The sequence below is a fragment of the Rattus norvegicus genome, chromosome 18 (genome assembly GCF_036323735.1).
Source record: "Rattus norvegicus strain BN/NHsdMcwi chromosome 18, GRCr8, whole genome shotgun sequence".
Classification (NCBI taxonomy): domain Eukaryota; kingdom Metazoa; phylum Chordata; class Mammalia; order Rodentia; family Muridae; genus Rattus; species Rattus norvegicus.
The window spans coordinates 21,738,162-21,759,217 of record NC_086036.1 but is presented as its reverse complement, the minus strand read 5'-3'; the positions used below and the strand labels follow the sequence as shown (position 1 = coordinate 21,759,217).

Sequence of the window (21,056 nt, the reverse complement as noted above, 5' to 3'; positions counted from 1 at the left end):
CTTTTGGGCTAATATCCACTTATCAGTGAGTATATACCACGTGTATTGTTTTTGATTGGGTTACCTTACTCAAGGTGATATTTCTAATTTCATCCATTTGCCTATAAATTTCATGAAGTCATTGTTTCGCATAACTGAGTAGTACTCCATTGTGTAGATGTACCACATTTTTGGTATACATTCCTCTGTTGAAGGACATCTGGGTTCTTTTCCAGCTTCTGGCTATTATAAATAAGGTTGCTATGAAAATAGTGGAGCACGTGTCCTTGTTATATGTTGGGACATCTTTTGGGTACATGCCCAGGAGTGGTATAACTGGGTCCTCAGGTAGTACTATGTCCAATTTTTCTGAGAAAACTCCAGACTGATTTCCAGAGTGGTTGTATCGGCTTGCAATCCTACCCACAATGGGGGAGTGTTCCTCTTTCTCCACATCCTCACCAGCAACTGCTGTCACCTCAGTTTTTTATTTTACTCATTCTGACTTTTGTGAGGTGGAATCTCAGTGTTGTTTTGATTTGGATTTCCTGATGACTAAGGATGTTTAACATTTCTTTAGGTACTTCTCAGCCATTCAATATTGTTCAGCTGAGAATTCTTTATTTAGCTCTGTTCCCCATTTTTAACAGGGGTATTTGATTCTCTGGAGTCTAACTTCTTAACTCCTTTGTAAATATTGGATATTAGCCCTCTGTTGGATGTAGGATTGGTAAAGATCTTTTTCCACTCTGTTAGTTGTCATTTGGTCCTAATGACACTGTCCTTTGCCTTCTAGAAGCTTTGCAATTTTATGAGGTCCCATTTGTCAATTCTTGATTTGAGAGCATAAGCCATTGGTATTTTGTTCACAAAATTTTCCCTGGTGCTCATGTGTTCAAGGCTCTTCCCCAGTTTTTCTTCTGTTAGTTTGAGTGTATCTGGTTGGATGTGGAGGTCCTTGATTCACTTGAACTTGAGCTTTGTACAGGGTAATAAGAATGGATGGATTTTCATTCTTCTAGGTGAACCAGCACTGTTCATTGAATATGCTATCTTTTTTCTACTGAATGGTTTTAGAACTCTTTGTCAAAGATTAAGTGACCATAGGTGTGTGGGTTCATTTCTGGGTCTTCAATTCTATTCCATTGACTTACTGCCTGTCTGTGTACTAATTCCATACAGTTTTTATCACTATTGCTCTGTAATACAGCTTGAGGTAAGGGGTGGGTCCCCCATAAGTGCTTTTATTTCTGAGGACAGGTTTTGCTATTCTGTGTTTTTTGTTATTGCAAAGGAATTTGCAAATTGCTCTAACTCTATGAATAATTAAGTTGGAATTTTGATGGGGATTGTATTGAATCTGTGTATTGCTTTTGGCAAGATGGCCATTTTTACATTCTGAATCTGCCAATCCATGAGCATGGGCGATCTTTTTATCTTCTGAGATCTTCTTAAATTTCTTTTTTCAGAGACTTGAAGTTTTTTTCATACAAATCTTTCACTTGCTTGGTTAGAGTCACACCAAGGTATTTTATATTATTTGTGACTATTATAAAAGGTGTCGTTTCCCTAATTTTTTCTTAGCCTGTTTATCCTTTGAAAAGAGGAAGGCTACTGATTTGTTTGAGTTAATTTTATATCCAGCTATTTTGCTGAAGTTGTTTATCAGGCTTAGTAGTTCTTTGGTGGAACTTTTGGGGTCACATAAGTATACTATCATATCATCTTCAAATAGTGATATTTTGACTTCTTCCTTTCCAAATTTATCCCTGTGACCTCCTTTTGTTGTCTGATTACTCTGGCTAGGACTTCAAGTACTATGTTAAATAAGCATGGACAGAGTGCACACTTTTCTAGTTTCTGATTTTAGTGGGATTGCTTTAAGTTCCTCTCCATTTAGATTGATGTTGGCTACTAGTTTGCTTGTCTTTCTAAGACTTTTAACATGAAGGGGTATTGAATTTTGTTACATGCTTTCTCTGTATCTTATGAGATGATCATGTTTTCTTTTCTTTTGAGTTTGTTTTTATTGTGGATTAAGTTGATGGGTTTCTGTATATTAAAACATTCTTGCATCCCTGATATGAAGCCTACTTGATCATGATGGATGATTGTTTTGATGTATTCTTGGATTTGGTCTATGAGAATTTTATTGAGTATTTTTGTGTCGATATTCATAACGTAAATTGGCCTGAAGTTCTCTTTTTTATTTTGGGTCTTTGTGTGGTTTAGGTATAAGCATAATTGTGGCTTCATAGAAGGAATTGGGTAGTGTTCCTTCTGTTTTTATTTTGTGGAACAGTTTAGACAGTATTGGTATGAGATCTTCTATGAAGGTCTGATAGAATTCTGCACTAAGCCCATCTGGTCCTAGGCTTTTTTTTTGGTTGGAAGACTTTTAATAAATGTGTCTATTTCTTTAGGAGTTATGGAACTGTTTAGATGGATTATCTGACCCTGATTGAACTTTGCTACCTGTCTAGAAAATTGTCCATTACTCCATATTTTCCAGTTTTGTTGAACATAGGCTTTTGTAGTAGGATCTGATGACTCTTTTTAATTTCCTCAGATTCTGTTGTTATATCTCCCTTTTCATTTCTAATTTTATTAATTTGGACACACTCTCTATGCCCTCTGGTTACTCTGGCTAAGTGTTCATCTATATATTGTTGATTTTCTCAAAGAATCAGCTCCTGGTTTGGTTGATTCTTTGTAGAGTCCTTTTTGTTTCTCCTTGGTTGATTTTAGCCCTGAGTTTGATAATTTCCTGCCTTCCTCTTGGGTGTATTTGCTTCTTTTTGATCTAGAGCTTTTATGTGCGCTCTCAAGCTGCTGATGTATCCTCTCTCCAGTTTCTTTTTGGAGGTACTTGGAGTTAGGAATTTTTCTCTCAGCACTGCTTTCATTTTGTCTCATAAGTTTGGGTATGTTGTGCTTTTATTTTCATTAAATTCTAAAATTTTTTGTTTCTTTTTTTATTTCTTCCTTGACCAAGTTATCATTGAGTAGAGAGTTGTTCAACTTCCATGTATATGTGGGATTTCTGTCGGTTTTGTTGTTATTGAAAACCAGCCTTACAGGATTAATATAGTAAAAATGACCATTTTGCCAAAAGCAATCTATAGATTCAATGCAATCCCCATCAAAATTCCTACTCAATTCTTTATAGAGATAGAAAGAGCAATTTGCAAATTCACTTGGAATAACAAAAAACCCAGGATAGTAAAACCTATACTGAACAATAAAGGAACTTCTGGGAGAATCACCATCCCTGACCTCAAACAGTATTACTGAACAACAGTCATAAAAACTGTATGGTATTGGTACAGAGACAGGCAGATAGATCAGTGGAACAGAATTGAAGACCCAGAAATGAACCCATACACCTATGGTCACTTGATCTTTAACAAAGGAACTAAAACCATCCAAATGGAAGAAAGATAGCATTTTCAATGGTGCTGATTCAACAGGAGGTCAGCATGTAGAAGAATGCTAATTGATCCATTTTATCACCATGAACAAAGCTTAAGTCCAAGTGGATTAAGGACCTCCACACCAAACCAGATACACTCAAACTAATAGAAAAAAAAGTGGGGAAGAATCTCAAACACATGGGCACTGAAGAAAATTTCCTGAACAAAACACTAGTGGCTTATGCTCTAAGATCAAGAATCAAGAAATGGGACCTCATAATTGTGTATTTCTTTAAGGAAGTTATTTATGTCCTTCTGAAAGTCCACTATTATCATCATGAGATGTGATTTTATATCCAAATCTTGCTTTTATGGTGTATTGGGATATCCATGATTTGCTGTGGCATTAGAACTGGGTTCTGATCGTGCCATGTAGCTTTGGTTTCTGTTCCTTTGGTTCTTGTGCTTACCTCTTTCCTCTCACCATCTGGTTGTCTCTGAAAGTCCCTTTGCACTCCTGCAGAAGGACTTTCTCTCAGTGGGATCTGTGTACAGAGATCTGTGTCACAGTGTCAGCTCCAGGCACAGGCAGAAACCGGAAGTATTCTTTCCCAGACTGCTTCTCGGTTCCTGTGTACAGAAGGTTCCAACAGCTTCCTCTTGGGCCAGGAATTTGAGAAGAAGTGGTGGTCTCCTCTGTGCTCTTTGGATTGTCTGCACTTCTGAGAGTCCTGCTCTCTTCCCAGGGCATCTGGGTACAGAGAGCTGTTGCACCAGGTCAGCTACAGCATAGGCAGGAACCAGAAATATCCTGTCCTGGACTGCTCCCTGGGTTCCTGTGTCCTGAGGACTCCAGGTGGGTTCCTCAGAGCAGAATGTTGTTCTTACCTCTGCTCTCAGGTGTGTCAGTGCTTCTGGTGACTGGCTTTCAGTTCTGGGCACGGGCATAGGCCAGAAAGATCCTGCTTCTCAGTTCGTATGTCCAGAGGGCTCCAGACAGGTTCCTCTTTGGGCAGGAATTTGAGAAGTGGTAGTCTCATCTGAGCTCTCAGGATTGTCTGCTTCTAAGAGTTCATCTCACTGCCCATGGGATTTCCCAGCTGTCTCCCCCACAATGTTATTACAGTCTACAGTGGAGCCTGTCTCCTGTCTGATCTCAAATTCTAAGGTACACTCTCTAGAGAACAGCTGTACAAACCTTAAGAAGTAGCATCTCATCGGAAGGCTTTATTTTACATTTCAGACTAGTATGCTACGCTTTAGGTACATACAAGCTATGTGAAGTTAGGAATTACTTCTCAGCACCCCCTTCTGCCCCCTCTGTGTGTGTGTGTGTGTGTGTGTGTGTGTGTGTGTGTGTGTGTGTGTGTGTGTGTGGTGTGGTGTGTCTCCAGCTGTTGGCTCTGGTTTGGGAAAGTCATTGGGGTGGGTGGATGGGAGTCGATGGAAGAAGTTTGACACTGGGGTTAACTTTTGAGAGTTTGTATCTTTGTTCCATTCCCTGTTCTTCCTGTGCTTGCAGTGTAGATGAAATATGGTCACCTTGCTTTCTGTTCCTGTTGCCAATTTTCTTCACCCGTTTTTGGCACTTAAAAATTTGGCATTTTAAAATATTCAACTCTACTTTTAAATTTAGCTCATGATTTGGCAATTTGCAAAGGCACTTCGAAAGGCATTTCAAATGTATCAATAGAAATCTATTATTTTTAAAATGAATTGATTTGCCTCTAGTATAAGGCTCTTTGCTTATTATCGAAAGCCACTTTGACGTCAGTGATAAGCAGAGTTCACTGACAGGCAGTGAGCAGGCGGGGTGCTCTTCATTTTCAGTTCTAATCAGAGGTGAATGACCCCACAGTGGAGACACTGTCTGACGTGGAGCACAGCCTAACTGCATTCTCTAATGTCCATATAGGGAATGCTTTCTCCTCTTTGATGCTTACCTGTTTACTTATAGAGCTTTTTAAAAGTAATTTATAACATTTGCCATATAATTTTTTAGTTATTGATATTTTGTGTACCTACCTATTCTCTCCTTCCTTCCCTCTCTCTCCCTCCATCTATGATATGCTTCCTTCTCTTTCTTTGTACCTCCTTTCCCTTCTTCCCTCCCAAGTCTTTTTCTCTCCATCTCTCCTATACTTCTTTCCGTCTTTTGCTTCTTCCTTTCCCTCCCTATCTTTAATCCTTCTTGCTCTTATTTCCTCCCACTCTCCTTCCTACTTTCCTTCTGAATACTTCCTCTGCCATCCTTACCTTTCTTTTCTTCCCTATGTCTGAACTCCAGTTTTCATAGCATGCTAGCGGCAGAGGGGACTGTGACTGTTTATAACATGATGGCTGATGCTCATCATAGAGAAGTATTTCAGCATTTCCTATTGATTTAATGATGTGATTTTTTACTGCTAAACCCTGAGATATCGTTAGAATTCTGTGCTTCACCCCCACACACATTTGCATAACTTTAAATATTATTACCAACTCTTGTACACACCTGAATCACAGGTACGCAGCAGAAGGCAATTGCTTGCAGGTGTGTACAGTGAATGAGAGTAAAACACTGCCCATCAGTGAGCCAGTGACAGGTTAGGGATAATTTCTGAAAAGGAGTAATTAACCATCAGGAATACTGCTGATGTATTTTAGTAGAGTAATTTTCTCTTTTTCTCTTACCTCCAATAATGCTTGGGAACATAAATATACCCCAAAATTTAAACTTGTATTCTCAGGACCTTGTGTGTGTGTGTGTGTGTGTGTGTGTGTGTGTGTGTGTGTGTGTGTGTGTGATTCTATTCATTATTTAGGGATGCTGACCCAAACCAGAGCTAAGCAAAAATTCACTAGCAGACAGGAGATGATCTGTAATTCAAAATAATACAGATTAAAAATAACTCAATGAAGTAGAGCAGTAAAGGCCTTATCCAGCTCCCAAGAAAGGTAGTTTTGGAGAATCTAAGGTATTCATCATGACCTGGGGTTTTTAAAAAAATAGGACATCTGATGTTTTTATTCAGGATGCTTATTTGAGGAAGTTTCAGGTACAGAAACTGAAGACTTGGCATCTACTACTCCAGGAAAATAATGTGAGTCGCTCCAGGATTTTCTACAGGGTCTTTTTTAGCCATATTTCATCTGAGAAGTAAGTAAATGGTAACTTGTGATCAACTGTGTTTTGATGACACTGATCTCTTACTCCTTCCAATATAAAACTATGTTTCTTGTTTTTAATGTCCTCTTGATAATCAAGCATAAGTTATTTATAAGTTTGTAATGAAATCAGCTAAAACTTGTTCTTTCCATCACTAAAACTTGTTCTTTGGGGTCTGAGATCAGGGTGAAAGTGACCAGGAGCTCACTGGCTTGTGGGAAGATACATCTTGCATGTAGAAGGGATGACAAAGCACCATTAACATGCAGAAATGGAGGCCGTGGGACACATCCAACCCTTCTGGAATGAAAATTCTCCACAAAGGGTAAGGATTTATTTATTTTCTATTATTTATTATTTAAAATAATTTATGATCTCTTGTCTTTTCATGAACATGTTTTATTTATTCATCAACAATGTCGTGCATGCAAACAACAGATCTTGATACTATATTCTTCCCAACTATTTTCTCCAGCTCCCTATGAGAACTCCACCATGTCCCTCTTGTAATATCATGTCTTCTCCATACTTTTGTATTTTTCTTTCTTTTTCTTTGTAAGTTATTTACTCCTATTGGTTGAATATGCTGGAATATTACTGATTCAATTGGTTTGAAAGTTATCTGCAAATAACCATAACTGCAGTAAATTCACAGTGCAATAGCCATGCCATTGTCATAGACAGGATTTCACAAGATCCCTACCATTCTCTGGCTTTTACATTCTTTGGGCTTCTTATTTCATGATATTCTCTGAGCCTTTGGTTGAGGGAGGACTTGATAAAGTTGCCGCATTTAGGGCTAACCACTCAATAGTCATTTTTACCAGTTGTGAGTCTCTATATTAACTGATACACAAGGGGAATTGTCTTATTTAATTTCAGGAAAAAATAAGTTGGAAAAGCAATGACAAAAGAACCAGTGGCCATTTGGAAAATGGAGGCAATGCAATGAAAGAACATTTAGACAAAAATGTATCTTTAGAATATTAGGGTCAACTCATCATTACACCTTGGAGCTTAAAGAAAGTTTCTTAAGAAACAGGAGTCAGCTAGATGTTCTCACAAAGTTTTGGGATCTCTAAATTCTACTTTCCATGAATAAAGACACACTTGTGTCTGTCCGAGCTATGATTTTTCTAGACTATGGATAGACTGTGAAACAATGTGAGTAACGGGATCAGCAGCATTAAGTGTGGGTGTTCTGCTTTGGACAGCTTTCTTTGTTACAAGTGAGCAACAGGACAGAGAAAATATTAATAAAGGGAGAAAGGAGGAAGGTGGGTAACTCTTTCCAGTTTATCAGAGTTAGAACTTACTTGAGAATTGGGATAATAACCTTCAAGTACACAAAAATGGGTGACCCATGAAAGATGGCTTACCCACACTTGGTGTGATCTCAGGTCAATTTTAGCCCCATTATTCTCTCTGTGGCTTGAGCTCTGAGTAACCAACTATGGAACAAACTTTCTCCCAGCCCTTGTGTGAAAGTCAGTCACTTACAATTTAAAAACATCACAGTAATTGCATGAGTACTTCAATGATGAAAAATTAGTATTTTGATTTCATAAAATTTCAATGTTTTATTTACATAATTATGCTTGATTGTAATTTTTTAGTTATATTGTTGGAAGCGCCTATTGACAAAGGCTGCCTTTGAATCCCAGTGCTTGTTCTACAGGACCAACGGGAAAAAATTCATGCTGAAAGGCTTTATGGTTCTGATCTGGTATGTCTTGGATGCCAAGCTTCCTGGTACATGGATCTTCTTGGCTCCAGTAGAGCTAGTCATTATTGTATGTGAAAGGAGCTGTTTGGAGCTTCTGAGAAAAGTTCAAACTGCTCCCAAATCACAGGATTGGAGAGGACAAGGACACTTCCCTGGGGCAAGAGAGATGCAACTTCCGCAAAGTGGAGAGATGAATTCTGACAGGCTGCCATATAGGGCAAGCTGGGTAGAAAGTGCAGCCTGGTTGTGCTGTGCCTCAGAGATAGCACTGTGTATACTTTCCAAGCGACAAACAGCAAAGATCATCTTGTCACTGTAAATAAAAATCACTTTCTTGCCCAAGGGACCAAGATCACAGTTACAGTGTGGTCAAGTCCAGCCTGGACATCCTTGTGCTATTATTGATGACAATATGGGAAGAGGGTCATTCTCACTAGTGAGGAAGAAAATGTGGGTAGAGTGCCAATTTTATTAATGAACATGGCAATATGGCTTTACATAATATTTCTGAACATGTTAGGAACTGGGTTTTAGTCTTTTATTTGGTAGCAAATTTTTTGGTTGTAGACATAGGAATATATTTAAATGATACACAAACATTATTTATCGTACAACCTATGACTGTTAAGCTCAAGAAATGAATGGAATGCATTATTCTCAGGGAGAAAGGAAGGTTGCTCAAATCTCCATCCTTTACAGTGCATATGTTCTCAACCTTGACAATTAAGTACACTGGCTTGTACCCAAGTGATAGTGTCAGTGTGAGCAGCTGTCCAGAGGAGGCACGGACAGCAGAAGCTGTGTGTACCTGAATGTGTGCCTGCAGGACTAATCCTTCCCTCTTCTGACATTCAGTTCACTAGGGAAACAACTCTGCCTAAAGACAGAATATTTTAAAGGATGGTGCATTTGTAATGTTTGAGGGCAATGGTGACCTAGTCAGTTATGAGACGTGTTCTAGAAAAGAAAATAGGTCACAGAAGGTTGGTCAAATAGTGTTCTTCAACGGCCACTTTATGTATGTGTTTCAGCTAGCTGAATCTTTGTTAAGTCAAGTTCTCTTTCACTTACTCACCATCCTGTTTTCTCTCCACCGTTAAGATTTGAAAAGCTGGGCTCTGACCACAAGAATGTCATTGCACGTCCACCTGACTGTCATGTTCACATGGCTAGTGAAAGCCAGAATGGGTTTTAGTCCTCACTCTTTTCCCTGTGTCACAAACTCAGGTCCTTTAACTCCTACAGGGATGACTGAACATTTCGTGATAAGCGTGGGTGGGCGGACGTGCTTCCAGACATGGTTGGATTGATGCCTATTTCAGAAAGGCCTAGATGGTACCTCGCAAGTGACTTAAGCAGCATTGGCATTACCTGTGACAACACACTCTAACATGTGTGGCATTACACTCTAACAACAAAGACAAAGGTAAGATCTGGAGCTCGCTGCATTTCAAGTAAGCTGTCATGATTATGAAGGACAGAAACATGGTTTCTTTCCTTCTGACAGTGTAGATGAATCCGAATCATTCTACAGACCTCTGCCCTCCCCCTCTCAGTCCATAGCTGATTGAAGAATCATTTCATGATTATCAGAGGAAGCAATTTTGTACACTCTGAAGACCTGCAGGGGTTCTGCCTTCCTGGCTACACAAGTCGCATTTGCAGCCATTTCCATGCCTTTCTTGGAGCTTCCCACCCTCAGCACAGATGCTGATAATGGCTTCCACGTTATATCAATGGCCAGCTCCAGTAGGCTGATGCCTGGCACAATATGCCTTGTCCTATTTAATGGTAAAACAAACCAACATTCTCCATCCTCTCCAGGTAAGAACACATGTTTGACCAAAGGCAAGTTCCTGTGTTCTATTACTGAAGATTTCACCACAGCAGACAAACACATTTGACTCTGCTGCACCTCACTGTCTTTTCTGCAACTCTCCAAGTGCACGCTGCTTTGGCGCAATGTATCCACAAGCTGCCCTCCTTGAACTCCTGCCAGCTATCTGGTCTTTTGGAGAACTATCTTCTCCATCCTTCATTCTTTGTCTTTCCTCATAGACTGCATTTTCAGAGTACGTCTCTGACCTCAAGGCTACCTTAAATGTACTGGTGGCATCCATCACTTGATACATGTAAAGAAACCTTTGAGTCTTGGAGGGTGTTTCTGATTCCAAGTACTCAGCTTCTCGAAGAATCCATGACTCATCACAATAAAGTTCCCATAGCAACTACACAGTTTTTGTATCACAAATGACCAACTGTATTTGATGAATGAGTGTTTCTTCTTGTGATAATGGTGAGAATACAGTCATTGCTAAAATAGATTTGTCTATTTGAGTATGTGTGCACTACCTTGAGATGGTAGATTCAAGAGTTTACGTAAATCACATGAATGCATGCACATGTTACATACAACACAAACAGATGTATTCTCAAGCCAGAGACAGTGCTTGAAGCCATTATTGTTTTCAGCTCTTATCAGCCTCCCCATAGCCTCTAGTCTTTCTGATTGTCTTGGCAATAGCTGCCAATATGAAAGACATATGAGCAGAACCATGGCTCCTCTTTGACCATGCCGAGTCTATGTGCATTCAAATATATTTCTTGAGGGAGTTAGAAGTAGGAAGCCTTTTTCAAGTTGAAACAGCTAAAATGTGAGTTGGGGAAACGAAGAGGACATACCCCTCCACGATATAAATCAACCAGTAAATTAAGAGGAGGACTAGATGGACAATCGGTGAGGCTGGGAATTCGTACTGCTCCCTGGCCTACATCAGTAGTCTGAGTTATTTTGTTTTGTTTATTCTTTCACAATCAGCAAGGTGGCAGCTTCTGAGCCTCAGCGGAAATAATTTTCGAAGATGAAGTCTGTCCCTAAGCCCTGTTTCTGACACGCTTACCACTGAGTAATCAGCAAACACTTCAGGCTTTTGCACAACGTGGACTATTACTCATGTCACTGTAATGTCTCCACTTAGCCCAGATGGCAATTCATTTTAATACTTTTGTCTGGAGAGAAAAATGATTTCGATTTTTCTGATCACACGTAGGTTCAACCATGTATCAATTTATTTGTAAGTTCAATATTTGTATTCCTGATTTAAATGCAAACATAAAATCAGATAGAGAAAAAAAAATCCAAGCAAGAAAGTGAGCTACAGATAGAGGAGAATAAAAAGTATACCCGGCAAGCAGCTTGTTTGGGGATTTGGGCAAATGATATGAGATTATCATGAATAATTAAGTGCTGATAGCTGTACCATTGATTCCTTTATTGATATTTGCACATCTTTCATTTTTTTATTCTTGTGTCTTAGAAATTATTTATTCTTTCCTTAAAAACAAGTTTTAAGTATATGAATAGAAAGGATCTTGAGGGAGCAAATTTAGGACTGGAATGGTGGGACTCACATAATAGAGAAAGAGGACTTCATTCAGAGTCCCAGAGAGATAAAAAGTAAATAGAATTTGTCAGATATTCCACGGTATGCAGCCTGTTTGCCCCAGGATTTGCAGGTGGCTCTTCAGCTTGTTCCCCAGTTCTTCTTTACTAGCTTTGTAAATGTTTTAATAATCCTTTTAAAGTTGATTTTATTTAATTTTTATTGTTTGTGATTTCACAAGTGTCTATATGCACTTTAATGAATCCATAACACACTTTCTTCCAACTCAGTTGCTCCGTTATCCATGCTCCAACCACATGTCTTCTCAAGTTCATATGTAAGGCCATCTACTGGAGCATGTGTAGCTTCTTAGGAATGGCTTCCCTAAAGAATATTGACTTTCTTCCCCTCAGTAGCCATCAACTGCTGATCATTTCTCAGATAGGCTTGGGACCTAATGAGCTCTCCTTCCATTCATGCTGGGACTGTTTCCAGTTTGTTTTTTCATGAGCCTCGTGCTACAGTCACAGATCTGAACCTTGAGTTCCTGTGTGCAACAGTGATGTTGATAACATTGTCTGCTGCAAACAGCCAATCCCCATGGCTCTTACAATCTTCTCATCACTCCTCTCTTGATCCTTGATCCTTTCATAGAGGAGTTATGAACTAACTGTCCACTTTAGAGCTGAACACTCTTATTTTGTGAGTGTTGATCAGTGCTGGGTCTATGTATGAATCTACCTTCTACTCAAATAACTTTGTCTGCTGAGGGCTGAGAGATGCACTAATGTAGAGGTTTATAGATGTCATTAGGAGGTAGTTTAATGCTGTTCTCACTTAACTAAATAATACTATCAGATTCTTCTATAGGGCCTCTGACCAAGCCAGCCATGGATTCTGACCCAGGTGAATGGTACCAGGTATGAGTTCTGTCATAGCAATGTTACTGATGTTTCTTATCTTGAAGTCTAGTCCCACAGATATGTTGTAGCTACACAAGCTTTTCTGTGGTAACTGGTTTTCCATCTTGGTACTTTCAACCTCTATGTTTTCCAATTTTGGGTACCATTTCCAGATGGTGTACACAGTAACACTTTCCTTATTTATCTGACTGTCTCAGTCTCATAGGTGAAGAACCAAGTTCTTACTTAAAATCTTTCCGAAACCCTTGATTAGATCACAATAGGTGTTTATAAAACTACAGTACAAAGAACGGTAGAACTAGAAATGTTCATGTTGGCAACATCTAGTCAGGAAGAAAAATACCACAATTATGTTTTGAAAACTATGAGATGTGGGAGGTGAGAGACTCTCAGGACTCGGAGCGGGACCCTAAATGAAATGCCCTGCAGTGGGGAGAGGGAACTTATTGAATCCACCTCCAGCAGAAAGACAGGGCATCAAGTGAGGGATGGGCTTGCCATCCCACAGTCAAAGCTCTGACTTATAATTCTTCCTATCTGAAAGAAATGCAGGGGTGGAAATGGAGAAGAGCCTGAGGAAAAGAAGGTCCAGTGACAGGCCCAAAGTGGGATACAGCTCAAAGGAAGGCTCCAAGGCCTGACACCATTACTGAGGCCATGGAGCACTCACAAAAAAGGACCTACCATGACTGCCCTCTGAAAGACCCTCAAGCAGCTGAAAGAATCAAACATAGATATGTGCACCCAACCAAAATGAACAGAAGCCACTGACCCCGTGGTTGAATTAGGGAAAAACTGGAAGAAGCTGAGGAGTAAGGCTAACCTATAGGGGGACCAGCAGTCTCAATTAACCAGATCTCTCAGACACTCAGTCACCAACCAGGCAGTATACATGAACTGAGATGAGGCCCCTAACACATATACAACCAGAGAAGATGCACCTCAAGAGACTGGAGACCCCAAGAAGTGTAGAGATCTGGTGGGGTGGGTGGGGTGGGAACATGCTCGTGGAGACAGGACAGCATGGAGAAGGTATGGGATGTGGAACAGTCAGAGGGTGGACTGGATGGGGACTAAAATCTGGAATGTAAAATGAATGAATGAATGAATGAATGAATGAATGAATAAACGAACAAATGAAAACTGTATGCCTTTTTCTCTCTTTCACCCTAGAGCTGTGAATGTGGACTCAGCTATTCCTTCAGGGTGTTCTCTATAACTCACGGTTGTTATGGCTGTCCCTTAAAATGCTATAAAATTATGCCTATTGTCAACTTTTATAATGGTAGCAATATTGTTTATATGTCTATGATCTGATACTTAGCGGAAGTGTTCCATGAAGTTCCACGCACATTCTTATAGTCACAGGGTTTTTCATGTTTACTGGTGTATGCTCACCAGTTAATAATTTATATACCGTTGATTGGTCTTCCCGTGCATGGAGTTTTGCTTTGATAAGCAGCATTCCTCTGAATATCCTTTTTTCTGTTTTGTACATTTTAAACCAGATTATAACTGACATGAGGTAAGCTGCATGTATATGAGTGTTCTATCTGAGAGGGATTTTAAATGTGTGAGCACAGACGGACCTAGTGCCACCACAAGGTCATGAAAGGATCTATCGCCCTCCATATTTCCTTATGTGTTCTAGGGACTTTTTTTCACACTCTTGTGCATCACTAATCTGCGGTTGGTCACTGTTGATGAGTTTGTATTTTCTAGAAGGTTTTATGAGTGAGGTACACAGTCTGTACCCTTGTATGTGTCTTTCACTCTATCTCCAGCTTCACTGAGGTAAGGGGAGATTATTTGCTCCTTTCATTGAAGAGCAAATGTCTGCAGAATCTGGTTACACACTGCCCTGCCCATGTGCATGTCAGTCATTTTTAGATGTTGGTTATCACAAATGAAACTATGGTGAACAAGTATTTCTATGCACATATCTCTCCTCCTTTTCACTGGGGGTAAGAACTGAGGTATGGAATGACGAAGTAAGATAGTGCATATCCCACTGTTTAGAAAATTAATAAAAGTTTGTATCATTAAAAATATAAACAATTACACATTCTCCCTTATTATTGCTGTTTGAAGTGATTTCTTTTTTTTTTTTTTTCCTTTTTTCTTTTTTTTTTCGGAGCTGGGGACCGAACCCAGGGCCTTGCACTTGCTAGGCAAGTGCTCTACCGCTGAGCTAAATCCCCGACCCCTTGAAGTGATTTCTAACAAGGTGCAGCCATATTTAGTTATAGTCTCAATTTGTATTTTAACAAGGACTGGTGACATTGGATCTCTATGTGTAGTCCTTCTTGGATATTACTGTATTTTTAATTTTTAAATGTTAATTTACTTTTTCAGTGTGTGTGTGTGTGTGTGTGTGTGTGTGTGTGTGTGTGTGTGTGTGTGTGCTTGTGTGCATGTGCATTTGTCTGCGGGTATAAATAAGCACCAGAAGAAGGAGCCATATAGTCCAGAGCACAAGTCACAGATGTTTGTGAGCCACTGGACATGGGTACTGGAAATCACACCTCCATTCTCTCTATAAGACCAGTAAGTGCTTTTAACCACTGAGCTACCTGTCCAACACTATTCTTACATTTTACTTAGTGTAAATATTTGTTGAAATCATCTGCCTTTTTTGTTGTATTTTTTACTAATAAAATTTGAGAATAGGTTTTGTACTTGGTCATTCTTTGAGAATTTCAGGGATTAAACAATGTATTTTTTATAATATCCATGTCTACTTTCCTCTGTCGCTTCTTCTCCATATTCCATAAGTCTCCTTCCCAAATTCATGTCCCATTTAAAAATGAGTTAGTATTCAACCCTTTACTACAGAAGTTCAAATATTCTCTCTCAATTGGTGAAAATACTTTGTCGGAGTTTGTCTTTTCATTTTCTTAATTGTATCTTTGGAAGAGAAGTTTTGAATTTTGATGAGATAAAATTAATACATTCTTCTTAGATATGAATAGTTAATGATACATACAAAGAAATCTTCAATTAAATAATCCTTCCAGTTTTCTCTTATATTTTTTTCTAGTAGAAATGTCAGTCTTATAAATGTGTGTGTGTGTGTGTATATTTAAATTTTTATAGATTATTTTGGTGATGATGGTGGTGGTAGTGGTGCATGTGTACATGCATGCGTGTGTGTTTGCAGATAGATAAATGGTGAGATACATGGTGGAGATCAGAGGACAATTTTGGATCAGTTTTTTCCTCCCTCGTGTTTTGGCATTTGAACTGAGGCCATGAAGCTAACATGGCATCTGCTTATGTTTGTTGAGCCATCTGGGTGTTCCTTTATTTGGGTTTTGAAATAGAGTCTTACTCTGTAGCTGAGATTGACCTACTCATCACTGTGCTGCTCAGGCTGCCTTTGCACGTGGAGCAATTCCTTTGCCTCACCCTCTGAAACACCATCAAGCCTGAATAGTTTGCAGCTTTAAGTGTGTATTTTCTTTTTACATCTTAGTAACAGGTTCTCTGCTAATCCTTTCCTGCCCTTCTCACTTTGTCTCTTTCCCCTTTTCTGTGTCTTCCTTTGTCTTCTGCCTGTAGGAACATTCCTATCCAACTAACTTAGCACAACTTGTTGAAAGAATTCCAATGAGTTGTTTTCAAGATGTTGTCAATTACTGTGTTTGTGAGGACATCATCATAGACACATTCTACTGGGGAAAGGTTTAGATACATGCCTTTTACTTTGAGAATTTATTGTTATTGCCATTGTCTTTCCTTGCTGCCTTTAAAGGTCATTGAATTTTAGTATTTAATTATTGCAATTGATAGGTTTTTCAGCTATTTCTTTCTATTTTTCAAGTAGTTGATGGTGACCACTACTGCCTTTGGAGTTAATATCACAGCACTTCAGGTAACCTGTAACTACCTCACAGACAGTGCCACCCCAGCTTTATGCTCTATTCTGCTGTAGTCAAATATTTTACATAGTCACGTACCATAAGCTCCACCACAAATACCACCCGTGATGCTGAATGGCCTGTTTTTTTTTTTTTTTTCAGGAAAGACAAAAAACTGTATCATTTCACACTTACCCTTATATTTACTATTTCTAATGATTTAATGAAGCTGGGTTTCTCTTATTTTTTAAATAAATTTTTTCTATACAATATACTCTTATTAAACTTTTCTCTTCCCATAAGTCCTCCCAGATGCTCTCTGCCCATCCAGTTCTGTACACCCTGGATCTCTTTTTCTCTTTCTACAAAAAAAATCTGAATTTCTACAGCATGCATTCTCTCTTCAGGATAAAGAGCTTAAAATTCTTCCCATCCAAATACACTTACAATATATTTTCTCAGCATTTGTGTATCTGATGATTGACTTGATATTTGTTTTCAACAATTTTTTTTTCAGCAGATTTGGGATTCTAGGTTGGTTTCTTTTGTAAAGTACTTTGAATATGTCATTTTGCCTTCTTTTGGGGTCCATCATTTTTCATAAGTTGGTTCTGATTTTGTGCTACTTTCCTCCTGTGTGAAATATTCCTTACCACACCACTAACCAGTTGCTTTTCTGTCTACTATTTTCTGCAGTTAGTGGTGGGAATCTAACATTCCTACAAGTGTATCATTTTACTTTTCCCTCATTAAGATTCACATGGATTTTTGGATTTGCACTTTGTGGTTGTTAACCAGTGTGCATATTTTTCTCAAATATTTGGCATACCTTCTGCTGTTTTCTCCAGAAACTTAAGTTAAATGTAAGTTATACCCCTTCATAGTAACTCGTGAATCTTTGAGACTGTTAAGGAATGTTCTGTCCTTCTTAGCTTGCTAATGACTTTCAATCTACCTTCAAGTTTATAGACTCTTTCTTTTATGATTTCCAATATAGCATTAAACCCATATCTGATAGTATTGTTTCAAAAATTGCTTGATTTCACAGTTGTGACTATCAATTCAATGTGACTATTTTCCTCTTTTAAAATAACGTTTTGAAGTCAATGAAATGATTCCAAATGATATTCTGCTATATGCATAGATTGGTGTCTAGTCCAGTTGTCATTAGAGAGGTTTCAGACAGAAACTGATGGAGACAGATGCACGGGTCCACAGCCAAGGATTAGGCAGAGTTTGGGAAATCCTTTGAATGAGGGGGAGGAAAGGTGTTTAGGAGCCTGAGGTGTCAGAAACACCACAAAAATATCCCCACAGAATCAACTAACCTGAGACCATAAGAGCTCACACAGACTGAGTCACCAATGAGGGAGGCTGTATTGGAATGATCTAAGCCCTCTGTACATATGTTACAGTTATGGGGCCTGGTCTACTTGGTGGACTCCTAGCAGTGTGAGCAAGAGCTATCTTTGTCTTTATTGACTGCCTTTGGGATCCTCTCTTCTTACTGGGTTGTCTCCTCTAGGCTTTAACTTTAATAACAGAGGAGATGCTTGCCTTATTACAACTTGATATGCCAGGGATGGGGTTGACATACATGGGAGGAAGCCTGCCCTTTTCTAAATAGACATGGTGAAGGAGTGACTGGAGGGAGGCATGGAGGGGTGTGTGTGTATGTGTGTGTGTGTGTGTTTGTGTGTGTGTGTGTGTGTGTGTGTGTGAGCACATGCGTGCATATGGTCAAGGGAGGGAAAATGGGAAAACTATGGTCAGAATGTAATTAATACTTAAATTTTTTTTACACAGAAGTAGGAAATGAACCCAGAGGCTTGTTCACACTGACATTTGATTTCATGCTACTGTTCTTTATATGTCTGATGATGTGTTCATTTTCTGGCATATGCTATGAGTGAAAGCAATTAGAATCGGAACTGTGTATCTGGAGGTTTTGTAAAATCTCTAATGTGTCTTTTACATTGTGCAGAGTTGTTTTCGTTTAAGGACTGTTAGATTTGTCATCAGTCCTATGGCATTGACTTTACCATTAGCACGCATTCCTGCTTTTCTATTATTTAATTTAATTTTTTTAACTTATTTACTTTGAACCCCACTCACTGCCCCTCTTCTGGTCACCCACTCCCCACAATCCTTCCCCTACCCCTCCTCTGAACAGGTTTGGGCACCCCTTGGTGTCTCCTCCACCCTTGCACTTCCAGTCTCTAGAGGCTAGGTACTTTCTTTTCCATTAATATCAGAGGAGGCAGCCCAGCTAGTGCCCTGTATCCTTGATACTCTCTAATATCTTTAACATGAAGGAGTGTTGGATTTTATAAAAGGTTTTTTTCAGCATTTAATGAGATAATCATGTGATTTTTTCCTTTCAGTTTGTTTATATAGCTGATTATGTTGATGGATATCAGTATATTGAACCATTCCTGCATTCCTGGGATGAAGTCTACTTGATCATGATGGATGATGTCTTTGATGTGTTCATGGATTCAGTTTGTAAGTATTTTCTTGAATCAATGTTCATAAAAGAAATCGATCTGAAATTCTCTGTTGGGTCTTTGTGTGGTTTAGATATCAGGGTGACTGTGGTCTCATAGAATGAGTTTGGCAGTATTCCTTCTGTTACTATATATTGGAATAGTTCGAGGAGTATTGATATTGGCTCTTCTTTGAAAGCTGGATTAAACTATCTGGTTCCGGGCTCTCTCTCTCTCTCTCTCTCTCTCTCTCTCTCTCTCTCTCTCTCTCTCTCTGCCTCCCCCCTCTCTCTGTCTCTCTGTCTGTCTCTCGCTCGCTTGCTCTCTGGTTGAGAGACTTTTAATCACTGCTCCTATTTCTTTAGTTGTTATGGTTATGAGGATGATTAAATAGTTTGCCTAATTTTGATTTAACTTTGGTATGTAGTATCTATCTAGAACAGCATCCATTTCACTAAGATTTTCCAATTTTGTGTAGTAGGGGCTATTGTAATGATTCTTTGAATTTCAAAGAGTTTCAGTGCTAATCGTTACTTCTTTTTCATTGCTCATTTTGTTTATTTGGATACTGTCTCTCTGTCTCTGAGTATGGATAAGGGTTTGTTTATCTTGTTGATTTTTCTCAAAGAACCAGCTCCTGGTTTTGTTGCTTCTTTGTATTGTTTTCCTGGTTTCTAATTGATTGATTGATTTCAGCCTTGATTTTGATTATTTCCTGCCTTCTACTCCTCTTCGGTGTGCTTGCTTTCTTTTTCTAGAGATTTTAGTTATACTTTTAGATTGCTGATATGAGCACTTTCTACATTTTATGGAATCAGGTAGAGCTGTGAATTTTCCTCTTAGCACTGCCTTCATTGTGTCCCATAAATTTGGCTGTGTTGTGCCTTCATTTTCTTTGAATTCTAGAAAGTGTTTAGTTTTTGTGTGTGTGTGTGTGATTTCTTCCTCATTCAGAGATCATTGAGAGCTGTTCAATTTCTATGGGTGTGTAGGCTCTCCAGTTTTCCTATTGTTGTTGAAGTCCAGCTTTATTCCATGGTGGTCTGATAAGATACATGGTGTTACTTCAATTTTCGTGTATCTGTTAAGGCTTGCTTTGTTGCAGAAGGATCCATGAAGTGCTGAGAAGAAGGTATATTCTTTTGTGTTTGGGTGAAATATTCTATAAGTGTCTATTAGATCCACTTGATTCACAATGTCTGCTAGTTTCATTATTTCTCTGTTTAGTTTTTGTCTGGATGTCCTGTCAATTGATGAGATTGGGTTATTGGAGTCTCCAACTTTTAAAGTGTAATTTGATGTGTGATTTATGCGTTAGCAAGGTTTCTTTTACAAATGTGGATGTCCTTGTGTTTGAGACATAGATGTTTGGAACTGAGATAACATCTTGGTAGATATTTTTCTTTGGTGAGTATGAAATGTCCTTTCCTAATTCTTTTGATTAATTTTGGTTGAAAGTCTATTTTATTAGATATTAGAATGGCCACTTCAGCTTGCTTCTTGGATAGTTTTCCATTTGCTTGGAAAACTTTTTTTTCCAGCCCTTTACTCTGAGATAACATCTATTTTTATGGCTATGCGTCTTGTATGCAGCAAATGATGGATCATGTTTTCACATCCATTCTATGAGTCTGTGTCTTTTTATTGCAGAATTGAGTTCATTGATGTTGAAAGACATTAATTATCAGTTATTATAATTTCCTATTATTTTGATATTGCTGGTGTTAGTGTGTGTGCTTTCCTTATTTTGCTGGTATAGAATAACTTATTTTTTGTGTTCTCTTGGATGTAGTTATCCTTCTTTGATTGGAACTTTCCTTCTACTATTTTCTGTAGTGCTGGATTTGTTGATAGATATTGTTTGAATTTGGACTTGTCTTCAAATAGCTTGTTTTATCCATTTATGGTGATCGAGAGTTTTGCTGGGTATAGTAGGCTGGGTTGACATCTGAGGTTTTTTACAGGCTGCAAGATATCGGTTCAGTACCTTCAAGCTTTAGAGTATCTGCTGAAAATTCAGGCATAATCCTGATAGGTCTACCTTTGTATATTACCTGGCCTTTCCCCCTTGCCCCTGTTAATATTCTTTCTTTGCTCTGTAGATTTTGTGTTTTGATTATGTACCATGAGGATCTTCT

At 38.7% G+C, this 21,056-nt stretch overlaps 1 long non-coding RNA gene across 1 annotated transcript in view; it reads left to right on the top strand.

Moving 5' to 3' along the window:
* Positions 1-19,115, top strand: part of LOC120098141 (uncharacterized) — a 105,165-nt gene extending 86,050 nt beyond the window's left edge. Inside the window, exons 2-4 of the long non-coding RNA XR_005496145.2 lie at positions 6,726-6,865; positions 9,512-9,692; positions 18,817-19,115. This is a non-coding gene — a long non-coding RNA (uncharacterized LOC120098141). The remainder of the gene's footprint in view (positions 1-6,725; positions 6,866-9,511; positions 9,693-18,816) is intronic.
* Positions 19,116-21,056: the final 1,941 nt, after the last annotated feature.